The sequence below is a fragment of the Mustela lutreola genome, chromosome 8 (genome assembly GCF_030435805.1).
Source record: "Mustela lutreola isolate mMusLut2 chromosome 8, mMusLut2.pri, whole genome shotgun sequence".
NCBI lineage: Eukaryota > Metazoa > Chordata > Mammalia > Carnivora > Mustelidae > Mustela > Mustela lutreola.
The window spans coordinates 25,708,410-25,730,539 of NC_081297.1; the positions used below are offsets into that span (position 1 = coordinate 25,708,410).

Below are 22,130 nucleotides of genomic sequence, written 5' to 3' on the forward strand. Positions count from 1 at the left end.
TTTAAGAAAGCTACCTAGAAGATTTATTCTCATCTTATTAAAAACCTAGCTTCAAGAGAGAGGTGTAATTTAGTATATTTAAGTGTTGTGGTGGAACCCAAATGACGTGCAAGCGATTGCACATCTTTTTTGGGGTGAGAATTCCCGCTTGGTTGCTTCATTCATATAATTAAAATATTCATTTATTATGTACTTTCTATGTACATGATAGCCCTGTATAGCTCTTAATGACTTTTGGTTTGGGGATCTGTAATCTGCCTGTCACCAGTTAAAGGTGGGCTACTTCGAGTCATGCTGCATGCGTTTTTGACCCAATAGAAACTATTTCAGGGAAGCAACAGAAATACGAATACTGTCCTGGTTCTAGTTTGTACTTGATATTGTACTTTTCATACTTTCTTTTTAAGTAAGTGCGGCTGTTACAAACTGTAAATAGAGCCTGTCCATTTTTATCGGTTTTATGTTAGTATAATTTTTAGTTTTGGGCAGATGGCATCTTGAAGACGTCATTTATTGCCTACTGTTTGGGCTTGTTTAAATAAATAATAGTTGACTCTTGTTATTTGGATGTAGAGGCCTTGATTTTTTCCCCTATCTTTTTTTTTTTTTTTTTTTTTAAGGCGTATCCCATGACTTAGACCTGTGAGTCGCTGTCTTCAAAAGAAATGTGGCTTTTGCCAGGCTCCGTGGCGGCAACAGGCGGTGCACCCACCCAGGCTGCCTTGGCCGGCCCGTCCTGCTGGGGAAGGCAGTGCAGGGCCTGCTGAGGCAATGGAATTCCTAAGTGGCCTTTTTCTAATTTATCTCCCTGGAGATTCTTGGCTGCCTGCAGAGTCCCAGAAGGCCTTGGGGGAGGCCGGTAAAATGATGGTCTGTGTGAGTGCTTGTCTTTCCAGATCATGGGGTTTTTATTTCTGTTTTGTGTTTTTGAATGGTTGAGTTTGAGTTGAGTGCCTGAGCCCCCTTCCTCTTGAACTGTTCATTTCCTTGCCTCCAGAAACAGCACCACTTGCCAGGTAAGAGCCAGCGTGCTCAGGAGCAAGCCTGAGACCCAGCCGCACCCAGTGTGTTTGTACTGCAGGGAATCAGGTTCATGGAGGGGGTAGGAGGGAGAGGTAGAGAAGAGGCACCCCTAGCCTAGGCACATGGCATTCCATCTTTCATTCTGGAGCGGGTAGTCAGCATGCCCCAGCCGTGGCCCCCTGTGTATATCTTCTGCAGATGTGGAGACCTCTCCCACCATAAGGGCAGACCTGGGAAGGCCCCCGCTGCCCCCACTGCAGGCTCCAGAGCCCCCTCAGCTCTTTATTCTTTCACTGCACTGCCAGGAAGGGGCCGTCTGCACTCAGTCTCTCCACTTGCTCACCCCAGACTCATCCCGTAACCCTCCATGGTCCCTCCCCGTCCCCACCACTCAACAGTAATGCCTTTTGCCAAAGCCCAAGCTCAGTCCCCTTTCCTCTGACACCAGTACTAACATCTCCGTGATGTGCTGTCCCCACTCCCATGGCAGGAGCGTCTCCCAGCTTCTCTCCTACTAGGGCTGCTCTTTCTTAGTCCCATTGGGTCCCTCCTTTCCCCTGCTTCCCCTTAAGAAAAAGCTGCGACTAGGGTTCCATCCCTGAACCCCTCAGAGCATCCACTCTGCAGTGGGCCTCAGTTTCCAGCTGTCATCAGATGTACCCCCGGACCCTCCCCCCACCCACACACCACCTGGGTTCTAGTTATGGGGTGTCTCCATTCAGAGGAGTCCGGCATGCTCATTGGAGTGCTTTGGCCTGACTGGTGCATCTTTCCTCTTTTGGAGCATCAGGCGTCCTCCCGTTCAGGAGCCGTCTCTGGTTTCCCCTTCCTCCCCAGGTCTGTGTGCAAACCGTTGCTATTTATTCAACAAATATTTATGGAATGCTTCAGTACTCTGGGCACTGTTCTAGGTGCTGAGGGCACATCAGAAGACTCTTGCCACTCTGCGTGGAGCCGCTGTGCGGACACGCCTGTCACCCGCCTGTCTCTCCTTGAGGTCACGACTGCCTCTCCTCATCTGGTCCTTGGTCTCTGTTTGCTGAAAGAGCAAATCTGGTTACGCTCACTTTCTTCTCCCCTCTTTTCACTGTGTCTTTGCTCCATCTCGCTCAGGAGCAAAACCAGGAAATAGAACTTCATAATTACAAGATTAGCCAGATAAAATTTCATCACTGTTTCTGGTTTCTATATGCAGTTTGTTGAACTTTGGTGTGTGAGTGTGGTGCAGAGGGGGAGCTGAATGCTGCCTTTGTTTGATAAATTTGCTCAGCTGCAGCCAACAACAAAAGTTTCTCTTCTGTTGTGTCCTTTGTTCAGAGCTGAAGAACTCCGTTCTTTGAAAAGTCACTGAGAGAGAGGGACATTCAGCTTATATCTTACTCTAGATAGCCCCTATGCCTGTGACTACCAAAGCATTTTGGTGGAGAGCAAACACAGGGTTTTCAAATGTTTCTGTCTTGTAATCCCATCATCCCTTTCTCCCAAAACAAAGTGACACAAAGCAAGAAAGCCAGACCATTTGTTTGGGGGCCATTACCAATGGAGCTGCCGGATAAAATATAGAACACTCAGTTAAGAGGCATTTCAGACAAACAATAACTTTTTAGTATAATTATACCCAAATATTGCACGGGACATAATTACACTAAAAATTATTATCTGAAATTCAAGTGTAACTGGACAATCCTGCATTTTTATTCACTAAATCTGGCAACCCTTATCATGGGCAGAAGGCAGTTGTTAGGATTAACCATTTTTAGCTCTCGTTTCAGTCATGGTGATTTTCAGAGGAGTGTCTCAGTATTTGGTGAGGCTGAAGACTTTGCCAACTTAAATCTCAGTCTCACTTCTGGAACACTCCTCAACCCTAATTAAGCAGGAGGAACAGTGGGAAGAAGGCTTCCTCATTCATGACACCTCCTTTAACCTGGAGGCATGGCACCAGGCCTTAAAATGTTGTTTGGGTGGAAAGGTGAGATCACAAATGTCAACCCAGTCTTCCATCCTTGAGGTGGCTTGCCTGTTCCAGGAGCAGAAGTTGTCTAATATATAAATATATTCAGTTAAGCGATTATTAAATATTCATTTGAAAGGCAGAGTGGGAGAACCCGTGTCCATCTTCAAGATGCTCACAGTCTTGGAAGCAACAAAAGCACTCGGGGTGGGGGTGGGGTGCTCCACCCTGGGTGGACGCTGTAATTAACCAGGAACATTACCAGGACTCACCCCAGAGATTTGAGTCCGAGGTCTGGTGCGGCCTGACTATGGGGAATTTTTCTGAAAGCTCTCTCTTTGATTCTGTTATCAGCCAGAGTTGAGCCTTGCTGAGTTTCAGCATTGTGTGTTGTCTGGAAATATTCTGAGGACCAGCGTGGAGATAAGTGACAGAACCTTCATTTACGGTGTAAACACAGGGCAGGTTTCAATTCTGGGCATGACTCTAAGGCGAGACTTCCACGTGGCCCAAATGATCAGAAACCCATGCGTGTACCAACTACATTTTAAAAATCATGTGTAAATGGGACTAGAGGGTCAGACTTGGCACACTGGAGTGTCTCAGATTGGAGTTAAAATTTTATGGGAGCTGTATTCACGCTTATTTTCCACTTGTCATCAACTTCCGTGCAGTTTGCTGCTGTAATTGGAGGGGCATTAACCTGGGGTGGTTAAGGTGATGAATGTGAAGCCGGGTAAATTGCATTCCAGCGCTGACCAATACAGGCTTGTGGCAGGGGTCCTCGCTGAAGGTCACACAACAAATGGAGGAGACAGGCTGTCGATTACACCCTTCTCCAATCAGGGTGCCTCCTAATTATGCTAACAAACTTAGCCTGTTGCCACAAGTCTTGAGGGGCAGCTCCCAGGTAGAAGTGGGCTGGTTTGGTCAGCGGATCGCCTGTGGCTTAGACCCCACGTCAGTGTGTCCTCAAGGACATCCTCCATGTGAGTCCTGGGGTGCTCATTAAATTGGGATTGGGATCTCTGGGGTTGGGCCTAGAAACCCAGAAAATAACCCCTGTGGTTCTGATGCTGACATCACGGGTTTAGTCCGGGCAGCATTTTGACCACAGCAGACTATCCGACGGGGATAGAAGCTAGCCATTGTTTTTATTACTGTTGTTGTTGTCATCATTGTTGTTGTTACTGTTAACGTGGGCCTCCCTCTGTTTGGAGCAGTGGGGTCTGGCTCTTTGCCTTTGCAAAAGGCTCCCTTGGCCTCTGTGCTGGGCCTGAGGATCTCAGGGGCATCCCCGGAAGTACAGGTGGCCCCAGGCCGTCTCCGGCTCCATGGAGTAGCTGACAGATTGCACACATTTTGTCTTTCTCTCATGTGGCCGTGGGATCACTTTTTTCCCTTTGATTCTTTCTTGCTATTCATTGAAGGCAGATTGATTTTTTTTTTTCTTTTTTACTATGAGCAGAGTCTTCCACATCTACCTCACGGGTAATTCCATGTGTTTAACACAGGACTTATTAATGCACAGTAGAGCTACAACTAGGATGGTGGCTATTACCAGCAACTGAAAAAACTAAGGAAACTTAAAATTTTTTAAATGTATCTTTTGAAGCCTCTTTAGTTTTTGTTAACTTGCGTTTTTTTGTTTGTTTGTTTAAGATTTTACTTATTTATTTGACAGAGATCACAAGTATGTAGAGAAGCAGGCGGAGGGGGGCGGGAAGCAGGCTCCGCACTGAGCAGAGCCCCCAATGCAGGGCTCGATCCCAGGACCCTAAGATCATGACCTGAGCCGAAGGCAGAGTTTTTAACCCACTGAGCCACCCAGGTGCCCCTGCTAACTTGGGTTTTGTAGTAAGTTGGAGAATGGCTTCAGTCAGCTGAAAAAATAACATCTTACACAAATCAGGTGTGCAAACCAGCAGTTCTTAAGAGGGACTTTCTGTGAACTAAGCAGAGGTGTTTTGAAACCAAAAATGGAATATGTGGGACTTTTTCCAGGTTGTACTAGAAAATATTATAGTTTAAAATTTTTCTAGTCCATGCTGCTTACCTCAATTAGAACCTCTTGTAAGATGACTTCTGTCTTAGCCCAAATTGTAAACTTCGGCTTTGGGGCACCTAGAAATCTGATTCTACTACCGCACCCAGGTGTCCTGCACAGAGGAGTTTGTCCCCTCCTGGCATAAGCAAGACTGCAAATGTAAAAGCACTGGCCTCCGCTTTCCGGTGACTTCAGTTACACTGAAAATGCTGGTAAGTGGTTCCAAGTTAGACATATCCCCACCCCCTCCCCATCTCATGCTCTGGCTCCATCTTATCAGCTGTCATCTCCTCCAATGACTTCTTTGTAGGGTCACTTAGCACTTTGTACAGCTGCCTTCATGTCCCCTGCTGTGTTTCGCATACAGGTGCCCCTCCCTGCTCCGTTCCCACTACCCCGTTATGCTCACCGTCAAGGCCTGCAGGAAGGTTTTATCCTCAGATGACTGTCCTGGTCACTACATGCACCACCACACACACAAGTCTGTGCGAGAGGCCGTAGAGTGAGCTCTAGATCCTCGCTATTCTCTGGACACTGACTTGGCATGTTCATGAGCATCGCGTGTGGGATTTGCCACTTGCTTGAAGGTGGGGTTCGAGCACAAAGGCACGGGTGCGCACTGACACAGGCAGCAGGGTGTTTAGCGTGATGATCTCGGGCATTCGCAGACTGAGCCCCCCTTTCTGCAACACGTAGGAGTTTGTGATGTTCTTGTGGCAGGAAGTTCGCTATCGTGGGTTCTGAGCCTGGTGTGTGAGGGGTGTCCTGTCGCTCTGAGGGAGGCCAGCAGCTTGCCTATGTGCCCGTCAGCAGTCTCTGTCCTCCCTGGCCCTTGCACTTGCACAAATAACAGGACCCCTTCCCGCCGCGTCCTAAAAATGAACTCCGAGTAGCGGAGTCCATACTGGTTTGAACAAGCGAGTGAGTGAGCGAGTGAGTGAAGAGACAAATCGCTCTGCGGAAGAATCCCAGGTAACAGACGTCCATACTCTGCCGTCAAGGGCAGACAACAAAACTTCCAGCCTCCCGAGTGTGTGTTGTGCATAGTGAACTTACTTTCAAGGAGGGTAGTGTGGGAAAAGCGGCGAAATTCTACAGTGGAGAAACTTGACAAACAGGCAGCTGATAAAGGTCAGTGTCGGTAGCAATAAGCCATGTTGACCGGAAGTCTCCTTGCCCCGAAGTGGTGAGAATACCATTCTACTTCCGGGGTCTTCCTCCCCAACCCTTAACCCCAGTCTAACCATGAGAAAAACATCTGATAAACCCAGATTGAGGGACATTTTGCAGAATACCTACTGGTAGCCTCAAAACTGTCCAGGTCATCAAGAATTAGGGAAGTCACGGCCAAGAGGAGCCTGAGGAGACCTGACCACTACATGTCATGGGCTGCCTGGATGCAAGCCTGGATCAGGAGAAGGACACTAGGGGAAACTGAGGGATCTGAATAAAGTACAGGCTCTGGTTCATTTATTGTAACAAAAGTACCATTCTAATTCAAGATGGTAATAATCAGAAAATGGGGTAAGAGGTATGTGTGAACTAGCTGAACCGTATTTGCAATATTTCTGTATTGCAAATTGTATTGCAATATTTCTGTATTGCAATATTCTGTATTGAGAGTCTGAAACTCCAAAAATCAGAAGTGTCTTAAAAAAATAAAATAATCTCCATGGAAGAAGGTAACTGTTGGTGCTGGAGATGGAAGTAAAGCAGTCGTAGAGGGTGATGATTATTAGCTAAAAATGCACATTTTATGGGAGAAAGTATATGCCATGATTGAATTTAGGGACCCTTAATATTCGCGGAATGTGGTCCTCACAGATGTCATCAGTCTCTTCCACTTTGATGTCAGGTAAAATGTATATACCGTTTTAGGTCTCTGTTGTGGATGTATTTACTTACAGGCATTAACAGCTATAATAAAGGCCGAAGACATCAAAACAGACTGTGTGCCCTGAGAACAGAGCAGAAGCATCATTAATGGGCTTCCTAATCATTCTTTCCTTTATTAGTTGGCATTCATTCTGTAGTCCGACAGTACAGCACAAGTATTAGTTCTTCTTACACCTGTTGGGAAAGATCTTGCAAAGTAGTGACTTTCCTCCTCAGCTCTTCCAGGCCTGAATCGGAACAAGATGAAATTCGGCTGGTGTGGGGAGAGATACTGGGTTTCAGACCCCGGAACTGTTTGCTTTCCCCTGCGCAGAATCTCTTGTTTGCACACCGGAGATCCGGGTGAGCTCTTATTTTCCGTGGCTTCGAAGCTTTCACACTCATGCGTCAGACCTCAGTGTTAATTCCAGAGTGAGCGTTTCCGGGAAGATGTTTAATTGGGCTCTTGACATCGTAGTCCTGCTGCAAATGTCTGCGTGTTGTCTTTTAAGTTGATGTTTATTTAAAACCATGATAAGTGAGCCCTAACAGTCTTGAAAGAGAGTTTTACCTCCCTCTTTTCCAAAGGCCTTCAGTGTATCAACACTAAAGATATTCTGTTCAGTTGAAGCCGCCAAAAGGATCCGGTGATATGAACCATAGTTTGTACCGGGAAAGTTTCAGGTTCTAGTATGAAGCTACAGGTGAAAGCTCATTTGCTGACATTTCTTCCTTAAGAATTCATCCTCCACTGATTTCTGCTGTGACTTCGTGACCCGCAGACCTAAATTTTTTTTTGTAAAGAGACTTCTTCGTGTAATCTCACTGAGATGTGATACAGTCTATCAGGTAACTTTGGGTTCTAGTAAAAGATGAAAATGTAATTAGTTTATAAATAAATTGATTTTTTAATTGATAATTGATTAGTAGTTAACATGTACCATGCTAAGCATGTTGCATATAACTTTTCTCTTTAAATACTAATGGAAGCCTGCACTGCCCCCTTTTTACTAACAGAACTCCAGTTTGCTCAGGAGTCAGTAGGTGGGCTCATCATCAGTTCTAGGGTTGACAGCATGTCCCAGTCCACTTCTGCTTCCTGATAAGTAGCAGGTATATGGGGAAAGGAAGCCCTGTCACCCCTTCCCTTTCTTTCTGCTGGACACTTGTGATGACCCATGCTGCAGGGTTGACACTTTGGACTGGGAAGTGACAAAACACCCCTGGAAAGATCCTGAGTTTTTGGCAACACCACCGGGCAGCTAAGCTGGGCCAGCAGCTGCTGCCTCCAGATTTCCTGTTCTTTGAGAAATGTAAACCCTTATTCATCTAAACTGAAGCTGCTGTCTTATCCCAGCTCTACATGTGCAAAAAGGAAGAGTTCCCAGATGAACCCCTTTCCTGGGATTGCGTGACTCCAAGCAGCAGAGCTAGGACTTGAACACAGCTCCAGCCCCCAAACTCTCATATGTAACCATGAATGGGTGCCTGTTCTCCAAGGTATTGCTTTGAACCTTTCTCGAAGATAAGCAAACCTGATCATAAATGGAGCTGTTTCTAAAGCATTTGTGGTAGCTGCCTCCTTCTTTTTCTCATAAAACCACCAATCCTGTTGGACTAGGATCCCACCCTTAAGACCTCATTTAACCTTAATCACCTTTAAAAATCCCCATCTCAAAGTACAGTCATGTTGGAGGTTAGGGCTTTAATGTAAGACTTGGAGGGCGACACAAATGAGTCCACAGCACACCCACATGTGGTGAAACTGGAGAAGCAAAGGCTGCAAGGAGTCTTGCGGAGCCCCGGGCTGGTCGATTGTCTCTGAACTTCAACACCTTGAAATCCAGCTGTGGTCCTGGCACCAGACTCAGACCTGCGCAGAGCAACTTGGCCACCCATCTGGAGCGCCAGTCCTCAGACTGCTCAGTGCCGACTTGAGAACCCCAGGATTTCAGCTCTTAGGGTACCTAGATGTTATCTCCATGGGGTGCCTGGGTGGCTCAGTCCATTAAGCATTTGCCTTTGGCTTGGTTCATGATCCCAGGGTCCTGGGATCGAGCCCCGCATCAGGTTCCTCACTCAGCATGAAGTTGGTTTCTCTTTCTCCCTTTTCCCCTTCCCCCATGTCATGCTCTCTTTCTCTTAAATAAGTAAAATATTTTAAAAAGTGTTATCTTCTTCAAGAAAAGTCAGGGGGAGGTTTTATTTTCAGCATTAATTTCCCACCTTGCCTGTGGGTGTTGGGCACAGATCCTTAGAGCAGTCAGTTCGAACTTGTTCTTGGGGAAGACATCACGATCTCTTCAGACAGGGAAAGTAGATGTGGTTCAGTCAATCTCCACCATCTTTAGAACATTTAGTGCTGGACAGTGATCCCTAAATCCTTGAATTAAGAGCCTGTTGTTTCCTGTCAAAGTAGTTTGTAGTCCCCGCCACCCTGCCCCCGCCCATAACCATTGCATACACAGTATCATTGTGCAGGGAAAACATGATGGTTGTTTGAGTGTTCTCACAGTGTACGTTCAATCTCATTTCAGTACGTAAAACCTTACTTCTACTGAGTTGAAAATAATGGCAGGGACTGCACAGGATTTCCCCAGTTCTGCCTAGACACGACCACATCATGGGCCTATGCTGATTACAAAACACAAGTTTTTTTCAGTCCTCAGAAAATGTTTCTGTAAGTGGCCTTGCAGTCTTGGAAACTTCACAGCCACCTCCTCCAACCCCCCCAGTGCTGGTGACTGATGATCTACAAGTCCTGGGTCAGAAGCTTTGCTCTTGGGGTGCCTGGGTGGCTCAGTCATTCGAGGACTGGACTCTTGGTTTCGACTCAGGTCGTGAACTCAAGGTCGTGAGATTGATCCCTGCATCAGGCTCTGTGCTCAGTGGGGAGACTGAGATTCTCTCTCTCTCTTTCTCTTTCTCTCTCCCTCTACCCCTTTCCCTGCTTGCATGCTCTCTCTCTCTCTCAAATAAATAAATAAATCTTAAAAAAAAAAAAAAAGAAGCTTTGCCCTCTTGCATTTGGAAGGCAGATACATTTTACTGATAAAACTGCCCTATTTGGTTCTCCTTTTACTTCTTTATTTTCATGTGGGCATGTATATGTCTGTCTCTCTGACTGGGTCTTCCTCACCCCAGCCTTGCCTAAGGAGAGACATTGAGAAAATAGCAATGACCCCCATAAACCTGGGGTGACAGATGCCCTCCAGATGGTGGCCTTGAATCCTGGCTTGTGGCCGAAGGCTTCCCTCTCTCCCAGCTCTGTTTTTGAGAGTACCATGCTCTGAATAACATCCTTTTCATTATTACTTCCTCCTCAGAATTCTGCATTGTTGACTCAGGTATAAATTAAGGATTTCACAGTGGTCACACAGAAGGACCTCTGACACTGGATGCTATATTAAGCTCCCAATTCTTGAGTAAGAAACTACGAGCAATTGCAAAGATTAAAAGAATTTCTCTGTATTATGAGTCAAAGTAAATAACAAAAGCTTAAACAAGTCAGAAACTTGAGTCTAGTAGAAGATAAAAATGGACCTAACCTTTATTATCAATTTTAGGAATTAATTCCTACTTTCTCCTTGACTTTTTAATCTATATTGGGGAGGGAGCAATATATCTCTATATACATACTTTTACTCCACCCTGATGGAAACAAAGATAGAGTTGTTCGCATTGAGACTATGAATCAAACAAGTTTAGCATTTTATTTTTCAAATCTCAACATTATTGCCATATAGAAGTACACATCTTATAAATGTTTAATTGCTGTTAAAATTTAATAATCTGCTTTGGCCCATGTTTTGTTTATCTTCTGTTTGAACATCCTGATGACTACTTTGGGACGGTGATTTTTTATTTACTTTTTAGCAACAAAAAACCTCTCCATTAAGCAAATAGATTTCTTACAGCAGCATTTTTTCATATAAGTTTATTCTTCTATTCTTTAAATTTTTTTTTCTTTTCACCTTTAGAACCCCTTCACCCATTTCTCTATCTCACCTCTGCTGCCTCTAGCCACTACCAGTCTCAGTATAAATGAGCTTGTTTTTGTTTGGGTTTTGTTTGTTTGTTTGTTTAGATTCCACATACAAGAGATCGTATGGTATTTGTCTTTCTCTGTCTGACTGACTTCATTTAGCATAATTCCCTCAAAATCCATCCATGTATGGCAAGATTTCGTTCTTTTTCATGGCTGAATAATATTCAGACATGCATGTGCATATGTGTGTGTGTGTGTGTGTGTGTGTGTGTGTGTGTTGAACAGTCTATAAAGGCATTGTTGCATTTTTGTTAATCTTAGCGAACTGTTCCGGCAGATTATAAACAAAAGGTTAATAGCTGTATTAGCTTACCACCAAATGTTTCATTCACTGAAGTTTTTGTAAATCAGTTATTTAAGGTCTAAGAAATGCCATCTCTGATCTCCGGATTCTCAGAGCAGTGTTGATCCTGGGAGGATTTGCCGGCCAGTAAGTGGCATCCAGGGAGATGATCCTGACTCCTATTGGATTGCAGAACCAAATTCTAAAATCAGAGGATATTTTCCATTTTTCTAGAGCTCTTGTCTCATTAAAAGGGGGGAGGGGAGGGGCACCTGGGTGGCTCAGTGGGTTAAAGCCTCTGCCTTCGGCTCAGGTCATGATCTCAGGGTCCTGGGATTGAGCCCCACATCGGGCTCTCTGCTCAGTGAGGAGCCTGCTTCCTCCTCCCTCTCTCTCTGCCTGCCTCTCTGCCTACTTGTGATCTCTGTCAAATAAATAAATAAAATATTAAAAAAAAAAAAAAGGCAGGGGGAGGGGCTGTAGAAAAACCTTATTGCCGTTAAACCACTCCTCAAAAGGGTCTGTAAAGAGAAACCTAAGTCTTTTTTTTTTTTTTTTTTAAAGATTTTATTTATTTATCAGAGGGCGGGGGCAGAGCGAGCATAGGCAGAAAGAATGGCAGGCAGAGGCAGAGAGAGAAGCAGGCTCCCCGCTGAGCAAGGTGCCCGATGCAGGACTCGATCCCAGGACGCAAGGATCATGACCTGAGCCGAAGGCAGCTGCTTAACCAACTGAGCCACCCAGGCGTCCCAAGAGAAACCTAAGTCTTATTGAAGCCAGCATAACAGAACTGTAACATCTGGGTGAGTTCATTTGTATTGCTGTGTTTAGGATCAGGAACACAGGAAAGTCAGGAGCTGTAGGTCTGGGAGGAGGAACTCCCTGGGAGAAGGGGCCATGGATATTCAGGAGGCAGATGGGAAAACCAGGCTAGTGATTCTGGTAGGAAGGCTGATGCTGAGACCTTGAGCGTTGAGATGGACGGGCAGGAAGACAGTGACCAGGAGGCTGAGAAGCTCTATGGGGCAGATGGGGTGGGCAAGGGAGAGAGTTTTATTTTTTATTTTTATTTTTCTTTGGGGTGGGGGGGAGAGAGTTTTAAACACAAGAGTGGCCCCCAACCCTAGACCCCAGGAGTGGGGAGCTGCGGAAGGAATGTGATGCGAAGAATAGACAGACATCCCCCAGGATCCCCCAGGAGCTAGGGTTAGGAGCTGTAAGGGAGCGGCTGGGGCTTCAGGAAGTGGTGTTGGTTGGTGACAGGCAGTTCATCTCATGGTGTGGGTGACGGTTCAGTGAAAGCTGTTCTGTGTGCTTGAGCTCTGTGCTCCACTCTGCACTGGGGATGTGGAGCAGGGGTGGGGTGGGAGGGGCATTGATCGTCTTGCTTGGAACATCCCTTCATAGATTCCGGTCCCTTTTTCTTACCATAAATACTGCAAGTTTGCAAAGTAATTCCAACCTGTTCTCCCCACCTAGACCCAGACCCGAACCCAGACCCAGACAAATTAGCTGAATTGCATTGCTCCCAACTGACCTGTTCCTCAGAAGAACTTTGAAGAGACTTGTTAAGAGGACCAGGAGAAGGGGACGGATGAGTCAAATCACAGAGGATAAGGGTCCTGGAATGCTCAGGACCTTCCGCAAGCCTGGGCTGTGAGTCCCTGGGACTTGATTTGTGTTAAAAGGGCTACATTTATGAGTTTGTTAATGGCACTAGTTATTTCAGGTTGGTGAGTTGCGTATGAAGACTTTATGTTTGAATCATCACTTCCCAGCAATAAGATTGGGAAACCATTTACGTATGCATCATATTAAAACTGTGCTGTGCAAGCAGCCCCCATATCAGAATCTGTCCTTCTGTGGGAGAATGTAGCCCCAATTCTCCTGGAATCCAGCCAGCCTTGAGAAGGATAAAAGCTCTCTGGCTTAAAAAGAATAAAAGGGAACCATTGGGCATCACTGAAACTGAGGAAATCCCAAGTAAACTAAATATTGTTTCTCATGTCCTAGAAAGGAAGACACCAAATTGATGCTTGGTTATGTCTCTAAAAACTTGAGCTTAAAATACAAATGCCTTCAAATGCTAGTACAAGTTTTTAGCTTTTCTAGATAATTATACTTGAGTTCTTAAACCATTGTGTTTTGTTTTGTTTTGTTTTTTAAATATCAAACCAGTGCTGTTATCAGCATATAGGAGCATGTATTTGAGTTTTGAGTGTGGGGTGGTCCAGGCAATTTCCAACCCAAGCCTTGCCTGAGGTGGCTAAGAGGTGGCTGAAAGAATGTGTTTCTAGAGCTAATTTTAATATGTAGATGTTGGCCGTTCCATTTGTAGATTGTTTGTTTCTTAATCTTTTTCTCATACACAATGTATGAAGATGTTTCCTTTGGTGTCTGTCCAATCTCTTCCATCGGCAGAAGATACTTCTAAAACTGGGAGAGACAGGGCTATAAATACGGTAGGAGGGTCCTTTGGATGTGAGTTAGAAAACCTACATCTTCCATCTCCTGGCTCCTCCGAATATATATTCCTATGAACTTGAGGCAAGCACTCAACTTCCGCAGACCTCAGTTCCTTCACTTGCAGAGCAGAGCTGATCACACCCCCGGGGCCCCGAGGATCGTGGTGACGTTCCTGTGAGGTCATGTGTGAGGAAGCATGCTACAGAGACTTCTTCCTGATGAGCACTTCCCAATGGGCGATGGTGGAGAAGGTTAATAAAAGACTGCCTGTGGGTGGCATTTACATTTGTGCCAGAAGGATTTAACTGAAAAGCTTTTGACTGGTGTACTGCTTTTGTCTTATTATTAGGGTGATCTTATTAATAATGACAGAAAGAAGTTTCTGTGCTCATCTGTGGAATCTGATTATCTGTCAGCTCTCTCCCCTGCACTGTTATACAGAAGCTCTTCTACCTTTTGTCTTTCATTTCCATTTGCCCATTCCATGGCTCCCAAAGAAATGGCCTTGGATCACTGTAAAAATACCAGAGACTCTAGAGTAAAATAACTCAGTCTAGAATAGGCTGAAACATATTGTTTGTATCAGTCGTCTAGGCAGTGGAAATATTTACAAAGCAAATTATGCCTGTAGACAGTGTTCATCCATTTGTAGTGCTGTTCCATGCAATAAAGAAAATGGTTTTCTTAAATGCCTCCTGCACCCAGGGCTCTCTAGGTTGCAAGTAGAAAGAAACAGTGCAACTCAAAAGCCTGGGAGTTTCATAAAGTTTGGTTTATGAACCTAAAAAGCAAAGAGGCACAGTGCTTGGGCCGACAAATACTGATCTGGCTTAGCAGGGCCACTGAATGGCCTCGTTTCTTTTCTCCATCTGCTTAGCTTTCCATGGTGTTAGCCTTATTCTGAGAGTCTCCCCTTGTGATCCTAAAAGTGGCTTCTGGGGGCCATAGTACCATAGGTACCACGGTTCTCAGCATCTGCAGGTGAAGATCTGTCAAGCGTTCCCGCCGGGTCTGCTCAGGTCCTGTGCCCAGGACAGAGAGCAGGGGGGTCAAGGGAATGGGCTGTGCCAGCTGCCGTAATCCGGATCATGGATATCACCGCTGGAGCTAGATGGAATCTCCACGGGATAATGGAGACTCCCAGTCAACCGAGGCCTTCCTGCTCATTCTGGATGGTTGGTCAGGATTCCTGTTTGTGAACTCTTCGTTCCGTTAGTAACCCATCTTAAACTCACAAATGAGTCTCTGTTAAAACAGTACATGGCACTTGGTTTTCACATTGCTCTGTCCTCCGCATCCGGATTCTCAGTCTTCCTTCCCAAGTCGCAGCGCTTACAGGCCTCCTGTCTCCTGTGCCTCTCGCAGAGCCTCCCGGTCACAGGCACTCCCTGCCACAGGGGTTTGGCCAGGGCTCCTCACTTGTGTTGTGACTGAAGGTGAGTGACTGAACCTCCAAGCCACAGACTCTCTGTGAAATGTGCCTTCCTTACACGGTTGTTAAGATTTTCTGAGATGATGCATCTGTCCCAGGGAGCAGCTCAGTGACTGACCTGTAGTTTCTGATCTCCGCCCTGATAGTCTGAAGCCAAGCCTGCTGGTGCCCTGGGGATACCTGCTTTGCTAGATGCTGGAACCTGGGGTGGAGATGCTTGCCAGGGTCTGAGCCGTTTGAATGCTGGCTTGCCAAATCCCCGGGGTTAGGTAGGGATCGGAGCAGAAATCAGTGAGGAAGTCAAGGAAACCGATGAAGGAGGATATGACCTCAACCAGGCAGAAGCAGCCAGACTCCTGTCCTGCCGCCGCACTAGCAGCCCCCAGCTTAGACGAAGCCTGTTCCAGGAGGGGGCTGGGGTGCGGAAAGAGCCAAGTCTGCTCCAGCAGTTCTTAGGGGTATCCTGTGTTTAGATGGTTTAACTTCAGGGTACCTGCCTCTTCCTGTTCAGAAGAGCCCAATTTCCAATGAAAAACCAATAATTTAAAAATAATTTTTAATAATTTTTTTTTCTTAAAGGGTACCAAAGTACTGGTGGATTGAAGCAATGGGTCCATAGTCCTGTCCCTGCCCAGACTCCCCTGAGGCTAGTTTCCTTCCTGCTACAGAGAGGATGGCCAATTCGGTCATCTTTGCTGTCCTCATTGAAATAACACCCGGAGCTAAGAGCCGGTGAGCACTAAGCACCTGGCAGGCACTGTTCTGAGCTTTGTGTGTGCCGTGACTGGCTCTTCCCCTAACACCCTGTGACTTCTGTGGTCCCCAGGGAACTCAGCTAGCAAGGAGCACAGCTGGGGTTTGAACTCAAGAATTCTGGTTCCAGAATTTTGGGCCACACCGTTCTATACCACTTCCTAGTGATTAGATCTTAGTTAATTTTTAGTTTTGAGGGACTGTCTTATCTGAAATTGAGAGCTTATATTGATTTTGATGGGTACTTGAGGGAAGAGAGAGGTGGTTAATCATTTCAAATATACTGTTGCCACATGTTAGTGGTGAAAAACCACTGCGTGTGGCCGTGTCCTCCTGACCAAAAAACCCCGGAATAGTAGGAAGCTGTCACTCCCACCAGAGGCAGCCGTTTGGGACTTACTTTTAATTACTCACTGAGCCTGCTTCAACAAACCCAACTGTGCATGAAATTAGCGGGTTATGGGGGAGGCAGGGAGAGGATATGTTGAGTCCAGTTGACTTGTCCAAGTTATTAATAGAACATAAAATAGAAGAATCCAAACTTCCCGAACAGATAAAGCAGAGGATAATTAGCGAGAGTGGAAAATGAATCTTTTACTGAACAGTTCGTCATACATTTCCTAATCCTGGGCGTCCTCAGAGTATTTACAAGAGGGATTTGATGTAGATAAGCTTCATCTGGATGAGGTTGAAGACAGAAATGGAGTTTACAAGCAGGAGTCTGCAGTCATAATTATTTGAAACTGAATACGAGAAGATAGAGGCATGGGGTTGTCAGGGAGATGTCTCTGTGCTGTTGATGACTCATCTTCACCTGGGTCAGACTAAAAACAGCCTTCACCTCCAGTGTTCATACTCTGCATCCACCCCCGTGATCCCACCGGAGGTGGGAGCCCAGCCCTGCCAGGAGGGAAGATGAGCATGTAATTTGGAGACGAAAAGAAGTGGGGTATGTGTTCTCGGGGTGAGCCAGTCTTAAAACTCAGTTCTGCTACCACAGAACACAGCAAGCTTTTGGAAACCCCGAGTTCCAGCAGAACATGGAGGAAAGTTAGAGGCACAGCACGTTAATACATCTGTCTCATGATCCACAACTAATGGAGGAAACTGGGTAGAAACTTGACCCAGAAGTGTCTGATGCACACGCTGTCAGGGGCAGAAGGGTCTGGAAAGGGAGCAGAGAAGATGAAGTGGCCAGGCCTGAACAGGTGGTGGGGTTTGGGTCGACAGAGCTGAGAAGAAAGGCCAGGGAGAGGGCTAGAGCGAAGACACAGCCATACCAGGGATAGTCAGAGAATTCGAAGAGGAGATGGAGGGACGGGAATGAGACTGGCCAGGTCTGTGGGCCAAAGGAAGCAGTGTAGATGCACAAGACCAATTAACTGCTGTCCCTGTGGAAGTGTCTGGAGCAGCGAGTGATCTGGTAAGATCCCTGGGAAGGGGTATTTTATCTTACGAAGCAGTCCGTCCACTTACCTCCTGGTAGAGCGAGGGGGGATGAGTAGTACAAGCTTGCAGGTTCACCGGTGCCCACGTACAAAGCTTGGGGTTGGTGGCCGTGGTAGCTGGTGCTTGGCCCGCAGGTGCCCGAGACAGCCGCACGGCGCTGCCCGGGGTGCCGAGGGCTCGTGTGGAGGCTTTGTTCACAAACGGACATCGCCACGTCTTGTTTGTCATAAGACGATCTGAATTCAGTATTCCATAAATCCTGTAAGTACAGAGAGAGAGTCATCCCTTTGGGACACTAAATTAAAGTTTGGAGAAGATTCGGTGAAGGCCGGCCACTGAAGAGAGAAAGGGGTGGATGCCCTAACAACCCTAGGACTGGAAGGGGGCAGTCATTAAATGCTGGAAGGATTCTGCGTCCAATTGCTTTCCAAGGGCCAACTTTTAAAGTTCTCTCTCCAATTAAAGTGAAGCTGGAAGGGGCGCCTGGGGGGCTTAGTCAGTTAAGCATCGGCCTTCAGCTTGGGTCATGATCCCGGGGATCCTGGGATCGAGCCCCGCATGGGACTCTCTGCTCAGCCAAGGACCTGCTTGTTCCTTTCCCTCTGCCCCTCCCCCAGCTTGTGTTCTGGAGCCTGTCCCCACCTCCCCCCGCTGCCCTCTCTGTCTCTCACAATAAATAAATAAAATCTTTTTTAAAAAAATGAACCTGGACATTGCAGACCGTGCTTTGTGCATACAGATTTTGCAAAGAAGGTGACATGGGACTGTCCCAGCCATTAGGGAAGGAGGAGAGGAGAGCACGTTACTTCAGCTCCTCCGGCTGGTTACTGGTCATCAGACCGATGTGTGCTGGGAGCGAATGTTTCTCCAGTCTTAGCCCTTCCATTGCTCTTGCATTGTGTTCCGAGTCCTTGGACTGAGAGAGCAAGTGCTAGATAGGAGGCCTTGGCACAGACGCTCTCCCTCAGAGAGGGCCTACAAGTGTAAAGGCCTTTAGTGACTCTGCGTTGCTGGGCCTGCGATGTGTTATTAAATCCATGACTAAATTGAGCTTCCTATCCTGACAGCAAGGAGATTGATGGGCTGGTTTGGCTTTTTTGTGCTGTGTGTGTGTGGGGGGGGGGGGGCTCTTTTCCCTCAGCCTTGCATCTAAGGTTTGAACAGATAGTCACTCGTGGTGAAGGAGATTTTAAGATTGTGGTTAGGAGACCTCTCCACCATTCCTTGGGTAGATGTGTGTAATGTGAGTAAAACCGCCCCTGAGAGTGAACCGTGCATCTCAGCGGGGCGCGTGCGATAGATGGGGCGTGCAGGAGGCCCCAGCTTGCCCCGGGTTCCCGCCACCAGAAGTGCTTCTGTGCCGAGAGGGACGGGGACTGCCAGGAGATAGGATTAAAATGCGGAATATCAGCAATGTGTTACACTCTCAGAAGAAAATATGTATGATTACAACATAGAGAGAATGTTCCCTCCAATGAGGGAAGAGCTCTTAAAGAATGTGTCCTTGGAGGACTTGGGGAGGATCTGGGTTGCTCGGTGATGGTCTCCCGTATCTGCTTGCAGGGACTCCTTCTCTACGTAGGTAACGTAGAGAAGAGTAGGGAGTGTGGTGTCCCAGTTGGGCGGGTGACAAGTTCTTGCCTAGGCGTTCCATCGCCTGTTCATAGAATCAGACTGGTGTGATGCCTACCAGTTTCCGTCTCAAAGCTTGCACATTTGGGGTGGAGATTAGGATTTGGATTTGTCTTGCAGTCATTCATTTCGCTTGCCACCTAGTTCAGAGTGTCAAGAATCCTCACCAAAAGTCACATGATAGCAGTTTTGGGGGGGGGAAAAAAGCCCTCCCATTTTTGATGCCCTACTTTGAAATGGTTTATGCTTTATGTGAATTTTTTTCACCAAGATACATTTTTATATTTCTACCGAAAGTAGAAGCTTTTCCTGGCAAGTAGAGGGCTATTGGTTTTAAAGTATTTGCACTGTGTTTAAGGATTTTTTTTAAACTAGACCTAGTGCTGTATCACACTGGATTCCTAATACCATGTTCTTTTCTCCCATCTATATTACTCCCCACTTATTTTAAGTAAAATTGCAACACATAGGGTGGAAGATACTGTCCCACTCACAAGACTGCTTTGGCTGTGGAGGTATATGGATTGGGTTATTTTAGCCCGATGCTGTTACACATTTGAACCCCACAGTTCACTCTCATTTTTGCAATTCTCTGTGGCCCACCAAATAAAATGTTTTTACTATAAATTGGTTTCTTGGATTGTCCTAGTTGTCAGGGGAGAGAAGGTATCAGTTATCCAATGAGGGTATTACCATCTTATATTCATTTGCAATGAAAAAAGACACTTATAGAGAAGTGTCTTTTTCATTGCAAATTAAGACTTCGGGGGTTTGTTTTCATACATCAGTCTCTGTCACCCTGGTTTCTCCACCAGGGCTAAAAACCAGACCCAGACACTTGAGACATATTTCCCAGAACAAGCCCCCACTCCGGGAGTCTGCTTAGTGGACAGCTGTCTTGCAACTCCTGAAAGAGGTAGGCCATCCTCATGCTTTTCTTTGAAACATTAATAGTTACTATTAAACAGTTTGGGTATTTGCGACTAGTTGTGTCAGCCAAGGATCAGTGCATTTGAAGGAGTACTGTATCCTCTTGGATGTGACTTAAAGATAATCAGCCACATCTCTACCTGTGCCCAGCAAAAGTTCAGATGCGTGGAATAGCCTTAAAGTTGACGCCATCTCGTGTAAACCCACAGTTCATGTTCTCTAACGTGGGTGGAACGTGATGGAAGAAATTAAAATAAGAATGATCTTTTTTAAATGCACTTAAGAGAAATAAAACTGGTTTGAGTGTTGGAAAGCATTCTGGAAAAGAAAACCTGGTAGCGAACCAAATAGAAATCTCTTGGCAGCTGACTCTTTCCAGATGTATTCAGTTATTGAACAGCTGTCAAAGAAAGCAAAGCATTATTTGTCCATTTAGAACAATTTCAGAAAGCTCTTTTTAACCCCCAGTGGTATTTTTCTGCAGCCTTCTAATCTCTGTGAAGGTTTTTAAAAGATCTAACAACCCATGCTTGTATTGGGCCTGAGGTTACCACTGGAGCATAAAGAAAAATAGCATTCGTGTGAAAGGAGTTACAAACACTGGAGTTTTATATCCTGCAGAATTTTGCGCTGTGGCTCATAATCTTAGATAGCTGTCTTGGCTTATGGTCAACAACAATATCTATTATTTGTTTCCCAATGATACGATAAATACTGTAAGATAAAAATCAGGGCTGTATATATTCCTTGCACAACTATGGAGCTGGAAACAACTACCTAGTCTTTTTCTATTCTAAACATTTCATACTATGGTGTGGCTGACTTATAGTTTTATGAGCTTGTAATGATACAAAATACAGTCAACATTGTCTTTCTTTTTGACTTGAGGTGGAAACAGTTACGATTTTGAAGCATCATGTTTTTGTTTCTCTCTCTCTCTCTCTCTCTCTCTCTCTCTCTCAGTTTTCATTAAAGGGTTTTGGTTTCTGACCCGGAGTGCCGGTATTTGAATATATCAAAATTTTCAACTTAGAAAAAAATGCGGCACGTTTGTGTTTGGGTTTTCCTTTGTGGTTTAATCTTTTCCAAAAGAAAGACTTAAAATGAAAGTTGTACAGAATTTATACAGCTATTGACTGTGCGACTGGGTTACAGTTTCAGTGGGAAAAAAGGCAAAACAAACCTAGTAGTATGGCTTCTAAAGACTGGAGGCTGAAACTGTGGCTTCCTCATGGTTCAGTGTTGGCAAGAAGTGGTTCTGAGAAGGGTCCTTTTAGGAGCGTAAGAGGACAGACAGCCCACCTGAAAAGAAGAGTTCGTTCCTTAAGATGCCTGGACACAGGTATGTGTTCATTTTCATTAAATCACAGCCGGGGTTCTGCCGGAGTTCCAGATCACCCTCATTTTTCTAAGTAGAAACTGTCTTAAGGGAAAATTGTATAAGCTCCTTTATTGTTTACTGAAAACAATTAGTATAGCATTTTGAATATTTGGAAGAGTATGTGTTATCTGCATTACCTTTCCCATGTAGCAAACTGGAGAATGTAAGGAAATCCTTTCATATGGTGGCCACAAAAGGATTAAAAATTGTTTTTGTGTTTGTTGGTTTCCCTACTCCCACTCTACTTTTTAAGAAACAGTCTTCCTCATACATACGTGTCCAAAATCCCTGACCATGTCTTAGTTTTTAATGGGGGGAATGTGTATTGTTCTTTTATGGTGAACATTCTGGGACTCAGCTCCATGTACATGCCATCCACAGGCTTGTTTCTAGATATGGGCACGTGTGCTCCACTTCCGGCAGTCTCTTCACTGTCCTCCTGAGTCTTGCTATATCCCTCCAGACATGTTACCACATATCAGCCTCCCTGGGTGTGCTCTGAACACCTTGATGGTCTGTTTGATGCCAGAGTGGGGGTAGGAGTGGATGTCCCACTGATGACTTTGTGGTTCTTTCTGTGCCGCTTTCCCTTTTGTCTCCTCTGAAGCCTTTTACCCCTCTTGAACCCCTGAGAGCCTTCTGGAAAGTCATAAGGGGATGGAAAGACAATTAAAATATTAAGCCCCCTTTAAGGGTCTGAAGGAAATAAAATTAAGCACACTGTTCCATGCCTGAAAACTCCTAAACAGAACGAACCAGTTGATATCCCGAAGCCTCTAAGAGGAACCAGTTTTAGCACTTACTAGGGGATTTGGCCAGAGATCCCCACCCTCTAGGTCTAAAGGGGAGCATCTTGG

At 45.7% G+C, this 22,130-nt stretch overlaps 1 protein-coding gene across 2 annotated transcripts in view; it reads left to right on the plus strand.

Annotated features, from left to right (window-relative positions):
• Positions 1-22,130, plus strand: part of FAM171A1 (family with sequence similarity 171 member A1) — a 125,796-nt gene that overhangs the window by 16,514 nt on the left and 87,152 nt on the right. The window contains exon 2 of one of the 2 annotated variants that reach the window (XM_059184055.1): positions 5,132-5,236. The exons of the other annotated variant lie outside the window; for it this stretch is intronic. The gene's annotated coding sequence lies outside the window, so the exon portion shown is untranslated. The remainder of the gene's footprint in view (positions 1-5,131; positions 5,237-22,130) is intronic. 2 annotated transcript variants of the gene reach the window in all.